This window comes from Bos javanicus, chromosome 6 (genome assembly GCF_032452875.1).
Source record: "Bos javanicus breed banteng chromosome 6, ARS-OSU_banteng_1.0, whole genome shotgun sequence".
In the NCBI taxonomy this organism is placed as follows: Eukaryota; Metazoa; Chordata; class Mammalia; order Artiodactyla; family Bovidae; genus Bos; species Bos javanicus.
In genome coordinates this window covers 71889502-71911166 of record NC_083873.1, presented here as the reverse complement: position 1 = coordinate 71911166, position 21665 = coordinate 71889502, and the positions used below count along the sequence as shown (strand labels likewise).

Sequence of the window (21665 nt, the reverse complement as noted above, 5' to 3'; positions counted from 1 at the left end):
TCATGGCAAACATGGGGAAACAATGGAAACAGTGAGAGACTTTATTTTGGGGGGCTCCTAAATCACTGCAGATGGTGACTGCAGCCATGAAATTAAAAGACGCTTACTCCTTGGAAGAAAAGTTATGACTAACCTAGACAGCATATTAAAAAAGTAGAGACATTACTTCTTCAACAAAGGTCCATCTAGTCAAAGCTATGGTTTTTCCAGTAGTCATGTATGGATGTGAGAGTTGGACTATAAAGAAAGCTGAGTGCCGAAGAATTGATGCTTTTGGACTGTGGTGTTGGAGAAGACTCTTGAGAGTCCCTTGGACTGCAAGGAGATCCAACCAGTCAATTCCAAAGGAAATCAGTCCTGAATATTCATTGAAAGGACTGATGCTGAAGCTGAAACTCCAATACTTGGCCACCTGATGCAAAAAGCTGACTCTTTAGAAAAGACCCTGATGCTAGGAAAGACTGAAGGTGGGAGGAGAAGGGGAAGACAGAGGATGAGATGGTTGGATGGCATCACCGACTTGATGGATATGAGTTTTGAGTAAGCTCCAGGAGAGATGAACAGGGAAGCCTGGCATGCTGTAGTCAGTCCATGGGGTTGCAAAGAGTCAGACACAACTGAGTGACTGAACTGAACTGAAAGTGATCTATGGCTGCTCAGGTTTTTCTACATTTGAATTGCCAATCAGCAGCATGAAAATTAGCACCCTAAGGTAACTCTTTGGCCTCATTTTAAAGTACATTATTTTCCCTATGCCATTTATTTTCCCCTTCAACTTTAAAGACAACAGTCTTCTATGCTGTCTTTTTTTTTTTTTTAAGTCAGCATAGGAAACAGACAAATGGTCTCTTTCCATCCTGTGGACAATAAAGTCATGGCTCCAACAACAAAAAAATGATACTTGTGAAGTAACGTAGAGCACAGTGCCTGGCACACAGTAGGTAATCAAAACAACTCCAGTAAGAACAGAATAAGAGCTCTTTTTATGACGGTTTCACATATCTGCTTTTTCACAGGTACTAAGCAGTTCAACAAATACTTTTTTTTTTTTTCTCCTTCCTATTCCTGTATTGGGCTTCCCTCATGGCCATGAATCTGCTTGCAACACAGGAGACCCAGGTTCAATCCCTGGGTCAGGAAGATCCCCTGGAGAAGGAAATGGCAACCCACTCCAGTAGTCTTGCCTGGAGAATCCCATGGACAGAGGAGCCTAGTGGACTACAGTCAATGGGGTCACAAGAGTTGGACACGACTTAGCAACTACCCCACTACCATTCCTGTATTAAATACTACCCATACATTGTCCACGAACAGACAGAAATATCTTGCTGTATTACAGAAGTGTAGGAATGAGATCATTACAGGTTTGTTTCTTTCCCAATTAAAGGCTAGAGTCAAAGACCAAAAATAGTATAAATTCCCTAAGGAGAAATTGCCTTCTTTCATCTTTCTATCGAGGTTCATGGCCAATGGGCTGCACAATTTCTCATATGTCAAAGAAATAATAGCTTACAACAGATAGGAGGTATACTGCCATTATGTATATGGTAGTATATATGCTTTTTTTTTCCTAATCCAAAAATAGAACCTGGTTTATTTGGGGTTAAGATAACAGAAACTTGAGAAACCAATGCTTTTGGAATCTTTCCAACTCAGGGATCGAACCTGAGTGAGTCTCCTGAATTATAGGTGGATTTTTTACCATCTGAGCCACACAAGGAAGCCCCTTTTATATTCCAGATAACAACAAATAACTGTAGAACTGTGTAGATGAATCACACAGCAAAGTGAAATTGTGATTTCAAGTGATGAAATATAAGAAATAATGTTGTCAACTGAGTTACCTGATCAAGAAAAATAAAATATATGTCCTAAAAAAAATTTACCCTATACAATAAGGAAATAGGGAGATCTCATAGACTTTGTATTTCCCTAGAGATGCAGTAAAAGCTTCATAGTCTGAGTCACAGAAAGGTACTCTCAGGACAAACACACTGTAAAGCCATGTTGGCCCAAGGGTGTGTTTTGAGGAGGAAAAGGAAGGGACGTTTAGTGCAGGCATCATGCAGAATGTTTTCCAAAGTTCTTGCTTGCTCTGGTTTAGATTTCTATTTTCTCAAAGAGAAAAATATATAAACATCTAAATATGCTTACATCTAAATACACTATTTTCAACCTAACTATTTTTTTTAAAGGGAGAGAAAACTGCTCTGGATAAAATAAAATGAAAACAGTGAACACCCAGGACATGAACCTGCAAGAATGGACTAGTATACACATATCATTTTTATCTCTGCCAAGGAAGGTAGGGTAAATCCAATTGTTGGTAGCTTCCATGTAATTCATTTGAAGGAATTTAGAGGGGAAAAAAAGAGAGGAAATGGAAGTTGAAAATCAAAATGTTCAAAAACAGATGTATTTTAGGGTTCACTCAATGCACTATATTATAATGCTTCCTAAGTGCTACTAGTGGTAAAGAATCTGCCTGCCAATGCAGGAGATGCAAGAGGCACAGGTTCAATCCCTGGGTCAGGAGGATCCCCTGGACTAGGAAGTGGCAACCCATTCCAGTTTTATTGCCTGGAAAATCCCATGGACAGAGGAGCCTGGCAGCCTACAGTCCATGGGGTCCCAAAGAGTCAGACGTGACTTAGAGACTAAAGCTGAGCAAAGCAGACTGAAGGAAGAGGTTAAGTAAATGTTATCCCTATCAGTATCAAAATTTTAAAAAATTAAAGCATTTTGAACAGAAAATTTTTCTTCAATAAATAATACATTGTGTAGAATATAAATTAATGTCTTGATGTCTCAGGGCTATTACCATTAACCTCAGATGCAATAACTTGAAGAGAAACTGAAGTAAACAGGATGGTCTGTCTCTATCAGTGGCCCTTCTGCCTTAAAACATTTTTGTGCCTATTTCAAAATAAGTTTTCTGCCTCCTTCTTTCACTGTCTCTTTTTAACTGTCTCTTCTTATTAGGTTGTGTGTGTGTTAGTCACTCAGTTGTGTCCGAATCGTTGCAACCCCATGGGCTGTAGGCCACCAGGCTCCTCTGTCCATTGGATTTCTCAGGCAAGAATACTGGAGTGGCTTGCCATGCCCTCCTCCAGGGGATCTTCCTGACAAGGGATCGAACCCACGTCTCTTATGTCTCCTGCACTGGCAGATGGGTTCTTTGCCACTAGCACCATCTGGGAAGCCCTCTTATTAGGCTGGTGAATCTTAATTCTCATGATTCCTTCTCCTTTCTAATTTATGGCTTCTTGTGCCTGTGAGATAGGAAACTAGATCATCTAGCATGATAAGATTATATGCAGAGAGTCATTAGGTGCTGAGGGAAAGACTAGGAAGGTCCCCCAGGAGTTTAGAGGATGAATGGCTCCTGTTCTGCTGCCTTTGCTTTGCTCACTTACATCCGGGTGTTTCACTGTGTCCCACACAGTTGAGGTTATTGTACGGATTTGTAGTTAAATCCACTAAAAACAATAGGGAAGAGATGGCTTCTGTCTCTTTAATTTGCAACTCAGAGTAGCCACTTCGTACCATACCTGAAACATCAGCACTCAGAGACTCAGTATGGACATTCTGTGTAAGTTTAAGTTCCTCCATGGCCAAGATTTTGTTAAATGTTACTGAAATAAAAAGTATAGCATACAGACTATGAGCACAAAGCTTATGACACTGGAAAAAAACAGTGGGCTGCACTTATATTACCAACTCTGTTCTATGTCTTCCACTTCAGTGAAAGAAAACACATTACCTTTCATCATGTTGATGCATATGATATGTAATAAAATGGAAGAGATGGAGGAGACAAAGTAATACCTGTAATAAAACCCTGAAATTATTATTGCATTTCACAGTCCACAAAACTGCACATTCAGTGAATTACAGTCTCTATCAAATTGCTGACCCCTGCCCCTAGGGAGAAATTTACTGTATTCCTCATACCTGAAAAGGAAAGGCAGAATTAGCTCAGGGATGCTTTCTCTTTTAGTAGTAATAAAGTCAATGTTTATTCTGAGTAAAACGACATAATTTCCAAACTGTGCATAAGAAAAATATATCTTGCCAAATATACAACTTTCTCACATCTCATCTCTTCTATTTCAAAAGCTCATGAATACCCAAGATTTGTATTCTGTTATTATAAGTCTAATTTCTCATAATTTTTTTAGGATAAGAAAATAGGTTTAAAAAACATCATCACCATCAAAGTCTTCTTTTATTCCTGTATTATTTCCCAAATAATTCATAAGTGTTTACCCTGTAGAGATTATTAGAGAAAAAATCTTCCTGGCTTGACAAACTAAGGCAAAAATCATTTTTTGAAATGTTTGCATTTATATAAGGTCAATTTTTATTCTCCTACTTTCCCAGCTATAACACATTGCCATTTTAAGTTCCATTTCTTTAGAAAAATTAAGTTCCATGAGTTTTTCTAGCTTATGCCCACAGGTTCCTTTGGCAACTATCTCTCTACTTGGGTAAGTAATCACCTGTGTATGTGCTCAGTCGCTTCAGTCGTGTCCGACTCTTTAAAACCCCATGGACTGTAGCCCACCAGGCTCATCTCTCCATGGGATTCTCCAGACAAAAACAGTGGAGTGGGCTGCCATGCCCTCCTCCAGGGGATCTTCCCAACCCAGGGATCGAACCCGTATCTTCTGCATCTCCTGAATTGTGGGCGGATTCTTTACCCACTGAGCCACTTGGGAAGCCCAAGTTACCACCTAAATTGTCTTAGTATCATAATGTCATTTATATCTTTTTACCTTTATTAAACTTTTTCAAATTCCAATCACATTTTTAAAGCATTCATTTCTCTGTGCTTCCACAAAATTCTAACTTCGGATCTTTGCAATTTCTATAGTTTTTATCAATTGTTTCTTAGAACATTTTGTCATGAAGCATTTGTACATATTTTCCCTGCATATTAAAGCCATGTTGTGATTACATCCACTTCTATGCCTTGAAACTCCCATATCACAGTGGCTGTGTTAAACAAGTTAAATATCCTCCCTACGTTTACATCCCAGTATGAAGTGTTTTCTTAAATTCAAAATACCCTTTTCATGACCCACGTTGCTCACAAAAAATCTCAGGTAGAATGATGAAACTGAATGTTTTTCTTACACCTTTCCTCAACATTACAACACAAATCTCTAAAGTTATTACTTCCATCCCTCTCTACGGTTACTGAATTTATTGATAAGACAATCAGTCTCAAATGTCATCTCTCTACTTAGACTAGTCCAGATGTATCCAAGCTGGTCAAACCACAGGAGGAGGTCAAGCCACTTTCAGAGGACTACTTCTATCCCCCATGGTTTTACTTTTCATTTTTATTATCTTTAAAATATAAGGTATAATATTTACAGTTCTTTATTCAACTTTGATTCCTTTTATGCACCTCTTAGCTGCTTCCTTAGCTTCACAACTCTGTTAAAGGTAACCTTAAATTCCATCATCACTGAACAACTGGATATTCTGAAGCTTCACTACTTTTTTCTTTGGTACCACTGTCATATTGTTATAAAGGACACAATATTGCTTTTGAATGCATTCCTAGGGCTGACTTACAAAAGTCCTCTGTTAGATGGACCTGGAATCAGATACATGTTTTCTTTCACAGGTTCTATTAGTATACTGCAAAGCATAATCTACCCAACCTATGTGAAATGTTAGGACAGGGTTGGGAAAATGTATCAATATAGTTGATACATGCAAATGTGTTTCTAATCTGTTATGCCTACCCACACTGACTTTTACAGTGCTCACAATGGTATATTTTTCCATTTAATTCAAGTCCTCTACTACTTATTTACTGAATGCCCATGAAGCCCACAAAATTGAGCTACATAAATTGGGGAGAGAAAAGAGGCATAAATCATATTCTGTCCTCAGAAAATTCATAATCTCAGCTGAGGCAGGATAGAGAATGCTCCAACTGGAATACAAAAATGACAAAACTTGTCTTCCTAATCTTCTAAGTAAAACATAGTAGCCTGTGAGAATTCTTTGATCTAGAAATTGCCAAATTTGATTATTTGCAAGTGATTCCTTAAGATTATGTATGCAACAGTGGGTATACCACAAGTAACATATGCAATTTAGTTGAAGAATGATTCTCATAACGTAATAGCAACATCAGAATCTCAATCTACTTTTGTTGTTCTCTATTGATAGTGCATATGTGGGGTTTTTTTGATGGAATACTTTAGTATAACTGTGGTAAAATGAACACTTTGGGAATGAAGAACATCTCTAGACATCTTCTTTGAGAATCTCAACATACCACACTCTCTCTCTTTTCTCATACACCCCTCCTTGTCAGCTTTTTCAAACATAATTTCCTCAAAATGAATCATCATATAGGAAGGGACTAACTTTGCATCCATTTTACTTGGTGATCAACAAACATTATGACAATATGCCAAATTACACACTATGACAACATGCCAAATTACATGTGAGGGCTGGGGACTCAAAGATTAATGAGACAATGTCCTTGCCTTGGAGGAACTTGGTGTCTTATGAGACAATGTTGTCTGTGTGGGCTGAAGGGAGGCTGATATCAATCAGTTTTACACTGCTCCCTCTTAATGCCTGATAATGTAATTCTGTATGGCATTTCAAAGATCTTTCATGGCTGTATTTTGTAAGAAAAGTCCAATTTTTTGACCCTAGGGAAAAGTATTCTCATTCTAGTTATGTGAAATCAAGTAGCTTCCTTAGGTAACTTGGTTTCCTTTGCCCAGGACAATGTTTATGGGTTTACTCCCCACAAAGTCTTTTAAAACATGACACACTTTAGACTTCAATTCATAATTCTATCCCTTGGCCAGCTTTTTTTTTTTTTTTATCTCTAGTTTGATTTTTAAAAACATCTGCCTGGGGTATAGTTGCCTTACAATGCTGTATTAGTTTCTGCAGTGCAGCAAAGTGAATCAGCTAAATGTTTACCTCTATTCCCTCTTTTTTGGATATCCTTTCCATTTAGGTCACCATAGAAACCATAAAGCACTGAGTAGAGTTCCCTGTGCTATATGGTAGGTTCTCACTAGCTATCTATTTTATATATAGCATCAACATGTATATATGTTAATCTCCCAATTCATCTCACCTCCATTTCCCCCTGTTGGTGTCCATGTTTCTTCTCTACATCTGTGTCTCTGTCTACTTTGCAAACAGGTTCATCTGTACCAGTTTTCTAGGTTCTACATATATACGTTGATATGTATTTGCTTTTCTCTTTCTGATTTACTTCACTTTGTATTACAGTCTTGAGGTCCATTTACAAATGGCACAATTTCATTCCTTTTTATGGCTGAGTAATATTCCATTGTATATTTCTATTCTTCCTCATAGTCAACCTCTTTCCACAAGTCTTCAAACCTTATCAAGCTTCTCAAGTGCCATGTTTCTAGTTTACCATTTGCATCACCCCCCTACTTAGTGACTGTAACACTGGATAGATGTTACTAAAGTCTATGGGGCAGTGGGTAAGACATGGCTAAAAACAAGACTGCCAGAAGAGTATAGCTTCCTGTACAGAGAATAAACTCATTGCAAAATGATGTATAACAGGTTCACATTTGTAAACAGTTTAAAAGGTCATAAAAAACTCTCAAGGGAAAAATAAGCCTAGTGGACAGTTCTATCATAAAATTTGTCTGATGTACTGTGAAAACAAGGGCTATATACCTGGGACTGTGAGAGAAGAGTTTAGGCAGATTTGGGTGTATGATGGCTGTCAGTGATTTTTACTGTCATAACTGCTGAGGTTACTATACAAAGAGTTCACAGTTTATCCAGGATTGTGAACTGCAGATGTGAACTTGTTTAGCACCACAACTCAGAATTCACTTTCCATTAGAAATAATGGTATAGGTGGTGGTGGGTATTCCATCCAGTTCGCCGTCGAGGAATGAAAGGTTTATTCCCCTAACTGCTGCAGACACAGGAATCCCAGAGATGGTGACCTTTTAATCTCCAGAACCTGTGAATGTGCTATCTTCTGTGCACTGGAACTTTGCAGAGGTGATTAAATTAAGGGCATTTTGATGGGAAGAGTATCCCATGGGACGGATTTTCCAGGTGGGCCCAATGCAAACACAAGTACCTTTAAAGGGGTCATAGGAAGAGGTGTGATGACAGAAGCGGAGGTCAGAGAAGGGGAGAGACCGGAACATAAGACTGAAGGCAAGCAGAATATGCCACCCTAAAATATGCCATGTGGGCACCCTGATCATTTTGAGTTAAAGTTGCTTGGGAAAGAGCCAGTCCAAAAAGGGCACTTTGACCTTCACGTGTCACCCTTAAAAATGGGAAATAAGTCTCCCATGCGAAAGGTATCCTCCCTGGGGGATAGAAGGCATCCTTCTCACCAGACATGGGGAATTCAGGACCAAGAAGGCTGTGCAAAGAAAACTTGTTATTTCTTCACTAATTTACTACCCCAAGCCCACACCTCTTTGTCTATGCTGCACAAATTTATTGTTCCTTTGTCTAAGAGGTATAAAAACTTCCTACTTTGGTGATTTGAGTTTCATATTTTTACAGGACCTCCATATATACAAAATTAAATTTGCTTTTCTCCTGTTAATCTATCATAGCTTCCCGGGTGGTGCTAATGGTAAAGAACCCACCTGCCAATGCAGGAGACAGAAGAGATGCAGGTTCAATTCCTGGGTTGGGAAGATTCCCTGGAGAAGGAAATGGCAACCCACACCAGTGTTCTTGCCTGAGAAATCCGATGGACAGAGGAGCTTGGTGGGCTACAATTTATGGGGTCGTAAATAGTCGAATGTGACTGAGTGACTAAACAACGACAGACTTTCATATGGCAATTTAATTATTAGATTAGCCAAAGAACCTAGAAGGGAAAAACAACAAAATTTTCCATCCTTATACTACATTGCCAGCTTTGAAGATGGGAGAAGGGGCCATGAGTCAAGGAAGGCAGACATCTCTAAAAGCTAGAAAAGGCAAGGAAAGGGATTCTCCCCTCAAGCTTACAGAAGGAACACAGCCTTACTGCCTCATTTTAGACTCTGAAACTAAAACTCCTCAATGCTTACAACATGAGAAGTCCTACAGTAAGAATTCTGTTTAAAACTTTGTTTAGAATTTCCCAAGCATTTTCAACCATAGACATTTTAAGAATTCTTTTTTAAACATTCTTCAGAATAGTTGCTCATGAAACATACTTTGGGAAACACTGGTATAAAGATTTATGCTACGGATTACGGTATCTGGAAAAGATGTAGACATTCTTGGATACATTTACTGAGATGGAAATTCCATCCACTGACTCCATTTAGTGAATTATTACCAAGTATCTGTTTTATTTTGCGACAGCTATTGGGATGAGAGAAGAGGGAATGATGAGGGAAGAGGAGATGAGATATATATAAAGACATAAAGAAAATATCACTGGCTCCATGGGAAGTATTATTTAGTAGGAGGTATATTTACCAAAAAATTATAAACCAGGTAGAAAATGTTAGGTTTTGAGTGTGTATGGGTGGATGAAGGGACCATAGTGCTGTGGATGTTTGGAGGAAGAAAAAAAAACACTTCTGGGAAGAGTGGGAGGCGTCAGAGAATGAATTATGAAAGACTTAGCATTTGGATTTGAAGTCCTTTGCAGATAGTGATTGCACCCATGAAATTAAAAGACACTTACTCCTTGGAAGGAAAATTATGACCAACCTAGACTGTGTATTAAAAAGCAGAAACATTACTTTGCCGACAAAGGTCCGTCTAGTCAAGGCTATGGGTTTTCCAGTGGTCACGTATGGATGTGAGAGTTGGACTTTGAAGAAAGCTGATCGCCGAAGAATTGATGCTTTTGAACTGTGGTGTTGGAGGACTCTTGAGAGTCTCTTGGACTGGAAGGAGATCCAACCAGTCCATCCTAAAGGAGATCAGTCCTGGGTGTTCATTGGAAGGACTGATGCTGAAGCTGAAACTCCAATACTTTGGCCACCTGATGCGAAGAGCTGACTCACTGAAAAGACCCCGAAGCTGGGAGGGATTGAGGGCAAGAGGAGAAGGGGATGACAGAGGATGAGATGGCTGGATGGCATCACTGATTCGATGCACATGAGTTTGGGTAAACTCCAGGAGTTGGTGATGGACAGGGAAGCCTGGCATGCTGCGATTCATGGGGTCGCAAAGAGTCAGACATGACTGAGTGGCTGAACTGAACTGAAGTGAACTGAAGCACAGCTAGGCTGATGACTGGAAAAGCAAGAGAGAAGAGGGAAGTTTGGGTGAGCAACCTTACCTATAATAAAGCTTCCCTGGTGGCTCAGACGGTAAAGCATCTGCCTGCAATGCAGCCCAACGCAAGAATTACATAAGGGACTTTCCTGGTGGTCCAGTGGTAAGGAATCTGCCTTCCAATGTAGGGAACACAGGTTCGGTCCAGGAAGATTCCATATGCCGCAGGACAACTAAGCCCACGTGTGCTGTAACTACTGAGCCTTTGCTCTAGAGTCTATGCTCGGCAATATTCGAGAAGCCACTGCAGTGAACTTACACAGCGACTAGAGAAAGCGCACACACAGCAACAAAGACCCAGTGCAACCAAAGATAAATATTTTTAAAAAGGAACTACATGGGGAAGACAAGACGGGCTTTGCTAAGTGACATCCTCATCTGTGTAACCATCAGAATTATAAATTGGGGTTCCAGTAAGTGACATTCTCATCTGTGAAATCATCAGAATTATACATTGGGGTTCCAGTTCTAGGAAAATTCTTAAGTTCTACAACACACTGAAATTTATCATAGATAAATGAAAATAAAATGATACAGGCTCTTAAAATACATGAATATATATAACCAAATAATAAATGCTCCTTTTGGGTAAACGCTCCTTTTGGGGGGTATTTTTCTGCATAGAAAGGACTTTCCGAGGTTTCTTAAAATATATGCCAGTGAAGTTTGGACTAAAGATGCTCTTCTGGTAAATCTTCTGGTGGTGAATATGGTTCTCTTCACTGTTCCCTGGGCCTTGAAACTTCTAAATTTCAGTTCAGGGATGTCTCTGGTGGTCCAGTGTTTAACACTGCCCTCTCACTGCTGAGGGCCTGGGTTCGATCCCTGGTCAGGGAAATAATATCCTACAAGCCACGCAGTGTAGCAAAAAAATAAATTAATTTTTAAAACTTCAGGATTAGAGTCAGTTATGTCAAAAAGTATCAATGTCAACTCTGTGTGCAAGGAAGACTCCGCTTTACTAGTAAAGGGCAGAAGAGGAGCACTTCTGTGCTGATGTTCGCTTCTTGTTTGGTGTGGATTCTGGGCTTCCCTGGTGGCTCAGATAGCGAAGAATCCACCTGCAATGTGGGACACCTGGGTTCGATCCCTAGGTTGGGAAGAACCCCTGGAGGAGGGCATGACAACCCACTCCAGTATTCTTGTTTGGAGAATCCCATGGACAGAGGAGCCTGGCAGGCTATAGTCCATGGGGTTGCAAAGAGTTGGACACGACTGAGTGATTAAGCACAGCATTAGGCTCTTTACGAGCAGAAAGTCTCTCCATGTTGGGTCTCTGTAAGTGTCCACCCCAGAGCAGTACAGGCATTCTCTGGGTGTGTTTGCTGCAAGGGTGAAAGGATCATTGGAGTGAAATCCTGGCTCCAAATCAAACTCGTTTAGGAAATGAAATTTTGAATATTTAATATTTCAATAAGGAAAAGGAAGATGAAAGCAGGTTGCATTTTAGGGGTGAGGAAATCAACAGACTTTTCTTTTTTTTGGTGGGAGAGGGGCTTTAGGCCCTAGAAGAAACCAGCTTTGTCACCTTCTGGAAAGCCACCGGTACTGTTTCAGTTGTTGTTTAGTCACTCAGCCGCGTCCGACGCTTTGTGACCACATGGACTATAGCCCAAGAGGCTCCTCTGTCCATGGAATTCTCCAGACAAGAATACTGGAGTGATTTGTCATTTCCTTCTCCAGGCGATCTCCCAACCTAGGGACTGAACTCGTGTCTCTTGGCAGGTGGATTCTTTCCCACTGAGACACCAGGGAAGCCCATACTTAATCCCAGTCTTGATCCAAAGCTACTGGCAAATCAAGCAGAATCACTTACTTCGTTTGAAATTTCATTAAAGAAAGAAAAGGGCAGGATTAGAGGATCACCTCCGAAGAAACATTCACGCAGGTGAGACCTCAGGAGACTGGGCACCCCGCTTGTTTGTCTGGCAAACACCTTCTCATCTTTCAAGACAGCTCCCATGACGCCTCCAGGAGGCCCGCTGGCTGCCTTTGGCAGCTGTGGACTCTGCCCCATGTGCTTCCAAGCACTGTGCAAAATTCACTCAAATATCACTAACTGTATTTTATCCAGTTACGTATTTACATATCTGAATTCAATTCAATAAATTTCTGCTAGGGCAATGCTATCAATAGATTCAAAGGCTCAAAGGCAGGAAGGACTCTGGCCTTTGGCAGCTACTTCCTACTATGAGAGATGGACAAATACACAGCTGCTTACAGTTCTCTTTAACAGTAGAAGAACAGGAAGCAAAAGAGAGAAAACAAAAAGGGAGTGACCAGGAACTCCTGGGTGGCAGGGTCTCATTTCACATCCTTACTGGAGAAGGCAATGGCACCCCACTCCAGTACTCTTGCCTGGAAAATCCCATGGATGGAGGAGCCTGGTAGGCTGCGGTCCATGGGGTCGCTAAGAGTCCGGCACGACTGAGCGACTTCACTTTCACTTTTCACTTTGATGCATTGGAGAAGGAAATGGCAACCCACTCCAGTGTTCTTCCTTGGAGAATTCCAGAGACGGGGGAGCCTGGTGGCCTGCCGTCTGTGGGATCGCACATAGTCGGACATGACTGAAGCGACATAGCAGCAGTAGCAGCAGCAGCAGCCCTTAAAATATGTTTGTTCCTTGGAAGAAAGCTATGGCAAACCTAGACAGCATATTAAAAAGCAGAGACATCACTTTGCCAACAAAGGTTTGTATAGTCAAAGCTATGGCTTTTCCAGTAGTCATGTGCAGATATGAGAGTTGGACCATAAAGAAGGCACAGCACCAAAGAATTGATGCTTTCGAATTGTGGTGCTGGAAAAGGCTCTTGAGAGTTCCCTGGACAGCAAGGAGATCAAACCAGTCAATCCAAAAGGAAATCAACCCTGAATATTCATTAGAAGGACAGATGCTGAAGCTGAAGCTCCAAAACTTTGGCCACTTGATGCGAAGAGCCCACTCACTGGAAAAGACCCTGATGCTGGGAAAGACTGAGGGCAGGAGAAGAGGGTGACAGAGGATGAGATGGTTGGATGGCATCATCAACTCAATGGACATGAGTTTGAGAAAGCTCCAGGAGATGGTGAATAACAGGGAAGCCTGGCGTGCTGCAGTCCATACGGTCACAAAGAGTTGGACTGAAGAACAACAACAAAAGCCCTCAGCACAAGGTCTGGTTTATAACAAGTTCCTTACAGGTTAATGAAGGGAGGGAGATGGGGAGAGAGGAGAGAAGGAGGGAGGGAGGGAGAGAAGGGAGCGGGAATCAACAAAAATGCTCCACCCCATCCCTGTCATTGCTGGACCCTATCAAATCCATTCAGCTACTCTAAAGTGGAATTTTCAGGCTCCCGGAAGAGATATTTCAGAGCAGGCAGGCAATGATTCAATCTCACCTAGCACATAAAACAGTAAATGATAATCACCACTTGGTGCAGACAAGTCATCATTTGTCCCATATTTAACTGTCATCCCACAGAACACATTAGTAACACCCCCAGGGGGTCTACAGAAAAGAAATTTCATTCGATAAACCACTAGCACCACATCAATTTATTTCTTGGATTCCGCATTATTAGACCAGCCGGCTCTTTTGCTCCCACAAAAGGATTTAACTAGGATTTTCGTCCCCTTAGAACCTTGTCTGCCATCCGGTTCCCCATTTCTCTGCCAGCTTCATCTGTGCAGCTCATCTTGGATTACGTCCGGCAGATGGAGAGAGGCATCTTATTTCAAGCCTCTTCTGTCTGCATCCCAAAGCCCTCTTGGGCAGCCTCTATTTCATCAGGGAGGGAAGAGAGGAGGGAGGATGAGCAGCCTCCCTAAGAGAGGAGAGTGTAAAGTATTTCTCAAATTTTCATCTTCAACAGCTAGTATCATTTTACTCCCTGGGGGGAAACTATGCTTTGTTGTTCAGGCCAGCAATATAATCTCTAGTATCCTGATGCCAAAATATCAATTACAGGTTCATTTGGATAATGGGATAAATTGGTGTCCAGACCACTACACAAGACATAAACTGGAGATGCTGCTGGAAGGGACCGAACCTCAAGATAGATGTGAATAAGGTAAAGTCCAATTCTTCATACCCTTGCAAAGTCAGTAACTTCATTCTCAACTGTTACTTGTCTCATAAGCTCACCAGCAACCAAGGTGAAGTAGATATTTCCGAAGAGGTCTTCTTAGGTCCTAATTAGAGATTTTAATTTTCCCAGAGCATTTCAGCTATCCAAGGGCAATGCTAGGAGCAGACTGAAAGAAATAAATGACTTGTAACAGAAAACAAATGCTTCACCAGACACAGAAAGAATATTGCATGATTCCCTTTATATGACATAGCTAGCACAGGAAAACCCCTAGAGCCTGGTGGCTCAGATGATAAAGAATCTGCCTGCAATGCAGGAGACCTGGGTTCAATCCTTGCATTGGGAAGACCCCCTAGAGAAGGGAATGGCTACCAACTCCAGTATTCTTGCCTGGAGAATCTCGTGGATAGAGGAGCCTGGCGGTCTACAGTCCAGGGGGTTGCAAAGAGTCATTTCTAGTGTTTGTCACCCTTTAGTCTTTCTTATAGAAACTCCAGTGTTTTGCCATAATGTCTGTTTCAGGGAAGTAATTTTAATTATTGACCCCTGACTTGCTCGGTCCTTCATCATCATCACCAGCAGCAGCAGCAGCAGCTGCAGGAAGAGCAGCAACTGTTCACCCGCAGTTCCCTGTGTGGCTGGAGAATCACAAGTGGACCGGGTGCCCCTGTGTTCATGAGCCCTCTGCCCCCTGCCAGAACTGTGTGACCAAGCAGTGCTCTGGGGAGTGGCCTTCTGTGGTGGTGACATCAAAGGCCAGGGGTCATTTTCGTTTAGTATTAAAATATGAAGACACTGCTCTTTCCACACACTTTCAGGATCACAGATAATCAATTTTAACAAAGAGTAGAAGCATCTTTGGAGAAGGAAATGGCAACCCACTCCAGTGTTCTTGCCTGGAGAACCCCAGGGACAGAGAGGAGCCTGGTAGGAGGCCCACCTATGGGGTTGCACAGAGTCGGACACGACTGAAGCAACTTAACAGCAGCAACAGCAGAAGCATTTTTGGAAGAAAGGCAGTTTTCCCCCACTTCTTTCTGATACTAAGAAGAACATATGCTTCCACACACAGATCCAAAGCAGTCGGCTGTTAAATGGAAAGAAAAGTCCCAGAATGTAGGGGGAATAAAAATACTGAGTTGAGGTAAAAAGCAGGGAATTTGAAAAGAAACTTGTAGACTATGTAACAACAAAAAAAACCCAGCTACTGATCATATTTGGGAAAAGCAGGTATGGGACTGCCCAGTCTTACCCAACAACTTCCTTCTTGGGGCCCCACCCCGTGCAGTTAGGCCCATAGAATATCAGGCCTCCCTAACGCTCACCCGATCAATTTTCTAAACCACTCAGTTAGTCTCCCACTAGACTTGTTGATACAGCTCTGATCTTTTGACCTTATGACTTCTTTTTTTCAACCACAGTTTGGTCTCATCTCCTAGACTTATTGCTTAGCCTTGAACATTGGATTTCCTAGACCACAATTTAGACATTCCTCTGGGACCCCTGCCTCTGAAGACTTCATGTGTTCAGCCTGGCCAGGGGATGTTGAAACCAAGTCCCCCCGAAACTGAGTTTCTTTGCTGAGTTTATGATTAACCCCTTTATCCAAAACTTTGCTTCCTTTCTTTTCCCGAACCTGTTCCCCTCAAGATTGAGGAGTATCAAAAAAAAGTGGAAACCCTAAAAAAGCCCCTGTGTACCTGTACTTTGAAGTAAAAGGCTTTTGCTTTAGTTTCCCAGGCCTCCCTTGAGTCTCTAAAGGCTAACTCAAGAGTTAATGATAAGGAAATGTGAAGATATAGAAACAAAGAAGAGCTGTTGGGCCAGGAAATTGCTAATAATTTAGAATATAAATCTGACACATTGCAGACTCATCAAACTGAAGGTTCCCTGAAAGATACAGATAAAGGCCTGATACAGGTTCCTAGGTTGTTTTTACAGGAAGCTCCAGATGAAAACTGACCACAAGAACATAGACCCCAGACCAGTTGAAACCAAAAGGCTAATAAAGCTTGATGCCGACCAATGAAACTCCACCTTGATGCCAACCAATCCGAGAATTGTGTGCTGATCACATACCCTGGGGTCCCTGCCTTCACGCTGCTTTTAAAATCCCTTCTGAAAAGCTGCCAGGGAGTTCAGGTCTTTCGACCACGAGCTGCCTGTTCTCCTTGCTTGGTGCCCTACAATAAATGCTGTATTTCCCCTCATGAGAACCTGGTGTGAGATTTGCTTTCCTGCATAAGGGTGAGTGGACCCAAGTTTGGTTCCATAGCAATGTCACTGCTCACTGTGACTCATCATGGAAAAGCGTTCAGTTCAGTTTTGCCGTATCCTTCTTTTTCTTGGTGTTTCCCTTAGTCTTAAGACTGAGCATAAACAAGGTTCTAGAGTTGATTTCAGGCTTACCAATGGCTAGATAAGCTTTATGTCAAGAAGAAATGCTTAAATATAATGAGAAAGCAAAATATATTAAATGCTTTCAAAATCCCCTAATTTTATTGCAATATGCCAACTGACTCAGAGAGTTGTATTTTTTTTTTTTCCTTTGTTTTGTGAGAAAAAAACATGCGGTCCTGTCACAAAATGTTCTACGTGCCACAGAAATTGTAACAATATTTTCCTGGGAAAAAATCCTGAAGGAGGGAAAAAGCATCTGTTTCCTATGTTTATCATGCTATGGAATGAAATGCAAAATGGGGAGTGGGCTATGGAGGGGCACCTATTTTCCCGTTGACAGGAATGCTGAGGTAGAGTATTAATTGTGAGCTATCTTAGGGTTAAGCAGTAGGGATGAGGACCACAATGTGCGTATGTGTGTAATTGCTGCCCTCGACCTGCGCAGTGCTCTGTCATCTCCATCCTTACGTCACTGTCACAGCATGGTAAAATCGCACTGATAAAACCACTGATATGTCCATAATAAAAATAGCACTGACCAGGCTCTTCTGCTTACTGGCTCTGACCTTGGCCAAGTCATTTAAGCTTTCTGAGCCTGTTTCTCTATTTGCAAGATGGGAATAATAATGAGTATTACATATTATTTAAGGTGCTGTTATGGTTGAATGTGTCCCCCCAAAGCATGTATTGAATTCCTAACCCCCAGTACCTCAGAATGTGGACTTATTTGGTAATAGGGTGATTGCTGATGTCATAGTTAAGATGGCGTCATACTAGAGCGGTACCCAGTCTTTCTGGCACCAGGGACTGGTTTCATAGAAGACAACTTTTCCATGAACCATGGTGGGTGGGGGGGATGGTTTCAGGATTGACTCAAGCACATTTCATTTATTGTGTACTTTATTTCTAGTAGTATCATTGTATCAGCTCTGCCTCAGATCATCAGGCATTGGATCCCAGAGACTGTAGACTCATGGGTTAGACTCTTAATGTCTGGATTCCTTAAAAAGAAAGGACCACCAAGGGAAGACGCAAACATTTAGGGAGTATGTCACATGCCTACAGAGGCAGAGACTGGAGTGATGCAGTTCAGGCCAAGGAACGCCAGCCAGTGACTGCCACCACCATGACACCCTCCCATCCCATGGGAGGGAGCATGACCCTACCTTCATTTGGAACTTTCGCAGAACCAAAAGACAATAAATTTCTGTTGTTTTAAGCCACCCGTTTGTGGTCTTTTGTTATAGCAACACTCGGAAACTGATACAGTGGTGGAGGTACAGTTTACTTATTGTGCGTGTGTGTATTTTAATTGCAGAGGAAAGACTTAGAATAAACCAGAGAGACAAGAAGAAGACAAGGTAACTTTTCTTATGTACCTAAACCGAGGAAATGACATTATTTCCTCTAGAGCTGACATTGCTACTCTCTCTCCCACCCACTCTACTCTAGCTCACAGGCCTCCTGGCAATGTCTGGGACATCACCATGTTCCCTTGTCAGGAGCTTCGTATTAGCTCCTTCTCCACTTGGAACACACCAGGGCTAATCCCAGAATTCCTGTCTTTCCTCCACCTCACTTAACCCCAAAATCTATTTTCCTACCCACCCAGCATATTTCCACTTCCCCTTACCTGGCTCTGCTTTTTCTTTTTTCCATATTCTTACTGGCTTCTAATATCCTGATTACTTTTAATTTATTTCTCTATTGTGTACATTATTTATTATTTGTTTCTCTCCATGCTAGAATAGGCTCCATGAGGGCAGGGATCTTCACCTGTTTCATTCATGATGGGAATTAGCACCTAGAATAGTACCTAATTCATAAGACATGCTCAACAAAGATTTTGTTAATCCATTATTTATTTTTAATTAGGCACTTTGTCATTATAGAAACTGTACATGTCATCAAAAACATTAGAAAAAATTAAGAACTTCAAGTTCCTTCCATCCAATATCTCCCCAATCATTATAAAACAAAATGGTTTTTATCTGCTTTTAAGCGATTCCCTAAGGAATCCTGGATCTTGAGAAAAAATGTCATGGGAGGTATAACACCCACTTTCCAAGGCTTGGTGTATGCGTTAAACAACACTGAATATAATGCTTGTTGTAACAAATAATACAGGTAGTTATTTTCTCATCTTTGATCTTGTCTTTAACTTCCACCCTTTCCTCCAAGTTTCTAAAAGTAGGTGACAGATACCAGCAGATGCTGTTTTTACTGGGGGGCAGGTGTGAAATGCCTTCCATTCCAGGCACTCAGGACAAAGCCCTCAGTTTACAGTACCAAGCTCAACAGACCAAATGTACCATGAGTCACAGGGCCGCTAACTTATTCCATAGAATTTTATAACAGCAGCAGATAATAGTAATTAACAATAAACAATAACAGTTTTAGTTTTATATTATACTCTCCCATTGGCAAAGCATTTTCATATGAAATTTTTTCTTACAGATAAAAGAACTGGAGCTCTGAGAATTTAAATGACTTGTCCAAATTTACACAGATGGTGAGTAAAAGAACTGATAATTAAATCTAGAATTAGAAGACCATCAATGACAAGGATCTTTTTACTTGATATTTAGTGAAATGCATACCATCCATGTCAAGTCCCACTCACAATAAATGAAATATTCTTTAGTATTTTCTTTGTGAGCTACTTCTTTCCCCATCCTCTAAACAAATCACTTACCTCTCTGAATAGCTATACGTCCTTTCCTTGTAGATAGCTCTTCTCCAAAATTTTCTTCTTGTAAAAAGAAGAATTTATCCTCAGTGGTAAGTGTGCCCAGAAATAGGGTACATTGTTGAGAAAGCCTGGGAATCACTGCTCTTGTGACCTGTTGAAAAAAGAAAATCATGAGCTTTATATCTTCAGTTCTCTCTGAAGACATCTTTAAAATGAATCTCTTTTCCATTCCCTGGCAAAAGTCATTACAAAAGAGGTTTTTTTATTGCTTGTTTTTTTTTCTTGAGATTTCCAATTAGGTTTAGTGATATTAAATTTGCATTCTTTAGCCTAAATTTATTCTAAGGCCTTAAAAGCACTTATTATAAACTGTTTCCACTTTCGAAGAGGCTGAAAGGATCATGTTCATGAATACTGAGGCTCCCATCCTTCTTATACACAGAATTCTCATGTTTATTTTTCATGGTAATTCAGCTAAAATTCAAGGAGCTAGAAGACACAAATTCAGTCTCGTGAAGGCAGTAATCATTAGACTATTTCCTTCCCTAGAAATAATGAGGGCACCTTTTTATTCAAGTACCAACTGCAGCGTTAACTAGGTTAATGGGCTCCCTGTGAGTAGGGCACACACAATCCCTTTAAATACACTGGAAGGGAAATGACTTAATGACTGGAGATGTTGACTGGAAAGGAGGTGGGAAATGTTCAGGAACAACTCCAGGTTTATATATGCCCTTCACAAACCCCAGGAAAAGAAGACAACATTCTGGGGCAATGACACAGAAAGAAATTGCTTCAATTCTCAGGATGACAATGGCCACTGGGAGGAGTTCACAGTGTGGGCTTAGAGAAGGATTCCCAGTTATGGCTAAGAGGGAAAGCTTGAATCAGACCAACTTTCATTGAAACAGCTAGAAAAGCTAGACAGAATTATTTTTAAAGGCTATTGGAAGGTACTGGAGTACTACCAAGGCAGACAGGACATGGGAGGGCAAGAACTTAGGGAGAAGGGAAATAAAAATGAGGTACTACTTTTCCTCTGAAGAAATCTACTGGTTTTTTTTTTTACTTATTCATTTATTTTACTTATTATTTAGTGCTGGGTCTTCGTTGCTGGCTAATTCTCTAGTTGCAGTGAGCAAGGGCTACTCTTGCTGCAGAGCACAGGCTCTAGAGCATGTGGGCTTCAGTAGCTGAGGCACATGGGCTCAACAGTTGAGGCTCCTGGCTCTAGAGCACAGGCTCAATAGTTGTGGCACATGAGCTTAGCCGCCCTGGAGCATGTGGGGTATTCCTGGATCAGGGATCAAACCTGTGTCTTCTGCATTGGCTGGAGGATTCTTTACCACTGAGCGACCAGGGAAGCCCTTGAAATCTACTGATCTTTAAGAGGCGCAAGACAAAACTGCTGAGAAGCCAAGCAGCTGCTTATAGACAACATGAAGTGAGGAGACCTTTTAATAGGCTGACAAAGTTGAGGAGACCCCAAAGTAAAGGGAAGTCCAGAGAAGCAAGTTCCACATTCTTTCTCTCTATGCATTTGCTTATTGATAGACAATGTAAACCAAGCAGAAAACAGCAGCTAAGAGGCTGGGGAGTTAAACAGCGCATTTGATAGTTCAATGATGTTGGAGGAATGAAAAGTAGAGTTCAGGGCCCACTGATAAAGGAAAAGTCCAGGTCAATATCCCACGCTTTCAGTTAGGATGCTTTAAAGGGCTACAGCTTCGGAGAGGGCAATGGCACCCCATTCCAGTGCTCTTGCCTGGAGTATCCCACGGACGGAGGAGCCTGGTAGGCTGCTGTCTATGGGGTCGCACAGAGTCGGACACGACTGAAGAGACAGCAGCAGCAGCAGCAGCTGCGAAGGGCTACATCCTAGAATGAAGGCCTTAAAAATACAACTGAAGCCTTCAATCAGTTCAGTCCCTCATTAGATTAAAGAGGTCTGTGTTACTCCAACTGCCTATCAGAAGCAAATGTAAGCCTTTGGAGAAAGATACCATCATCCATAGCATCTATGACTTTTTATACATGTGGATACTTAGTCACCCAGTCATGTCTGACTCTTGGCAACCCTAAGGACTGCAGCCTGCCAGGCTCCTCTGTCCATGGAATTTTCCAGGCAAGAATACTGGAGTGGATTGCCATTTCCTCCTCGAGGGGATCTTCCCCACCCAGGGATCAAACCAGAGTCTCCTGTGTCTTC

General features: G+C 41.4%; 1 protein-coding gene across 2 annotated transcripts in view; it reads right to left on the bottom strand.

The window, feature by feature from the left end:
* Positions 1–21665, bottom strand: part of CRACD (capping protein inhibiting regulator of actin dynamics) — a 276923-nt gene that overhangs the window by 109005 nt on the left and 146253 nt on the right. For both annotated transcript variants that reach the window (XM_061420229.1, XM_061420234.1), the window contains exon 2: positions 19460–19607. The gene's annotated coding sequence lies outside the window, so the exon portion shown is untranslated. The remainder of the gene's footprint in view (positions 1–19459; positions 19608–21665) is intronic.